The sequence below is a fragment of the Sinocyclocheilus grahami genome, unplaced genomic scaffold, assembly GCF_001515645.1.
Source record: "Sinocyclocheilus grahami isolate Dianchi unplaced genomic scaffold, SAMN03320097.WGS_v1.1 scaffold7443.1, whole genome shotgun sequence".
Classification (NCBI taxonomy): Eukaryota; Metazoa; Chordata; class Actinopteri; order Cypriniformes; family Cyprinidae; genus Sinocyclocheilus; species Sinocyclocheilus grahami.
In genome coordinates this window covers 7,001-7,969 of record NW_015511477.1, presented here as the reverse complement: position 1 = coordinate 7,969, position 969 = coordinate 7,001, and positions in this window count along the sequence as shown.

The following is a 969-nucleotide window of genomic DNA, read 5'->3' as shown; positions in this document are numbered from 1 at the left end:
AAGTGAACAAATCCCCAGATGTGTCAAAGGTTTTGAGTGAAAATAATGACAAAAGTGTTCATGATGCCGAGTTATTCAACACAAGTTTTCATGTTTACATCCCACTTTTATACATTCATATCCCAAAAGCCGCTTGTCCCCCAAAAATACATTGCTATGTTTAAACACAAGACATTGATCAAAAGGACAGTGCAACTTTAAAGTTTAAGTGATGCTACGTATGCGTACAATTTCAGTCCATATTTATTGCCGTGTCTATTCTATTTAATTTTTCTTTTCCATTTTGTTCCTATGAAATGGGATGTTTCTACAGATACCAGTTTTCTCAGAGGTCAAACAAATGAGAAGTCAATCCAGATGCTTTCTTTTGAACAAGAACAAGACTGTTTGCTTTTCTCATCCTTTTCTCCATATGACAGACTGTAAATCAATAATCAACAGTGGCAGTTCATTTGAGCGTTAATGCACACTCAAAGTGAATGGTACATTCTGATCTAATCCCTGTTTTCTTCTAAACTGTAATAAACTTCTCTACAACATCCACACACACTCACACACTCGCGCATTCTTAAGCTTTCTCAATATGCCTACGCACACAGTTCCTTCCCATTAGCAATCCTCTACATCAATAAATATAAGCAACCAAAAACATATAAAAATCAAGACAAAAATAAGACTCTGTCCTCTCTTGAAATTGTACTGAAATACAAAGAGAATGTTTGCAAGCAATTTGACCTGAAAGAAATAAATAAGAATAAAAAAATAAATAAAAAAAATAGCCGGACACACCATTATTTAAAACAGATGAACAGACATGAGAACAGACTAAAAGTGTTGTCACTTCAGAGCAAGTTTAGTTTTACCTAGCAGCATACTTCAGTCATGTTTATGAGGTGCTACACTAGAATACCCCCACCAACACTATAATCAGACATGGATATCATATTTATATATATATATATATATATA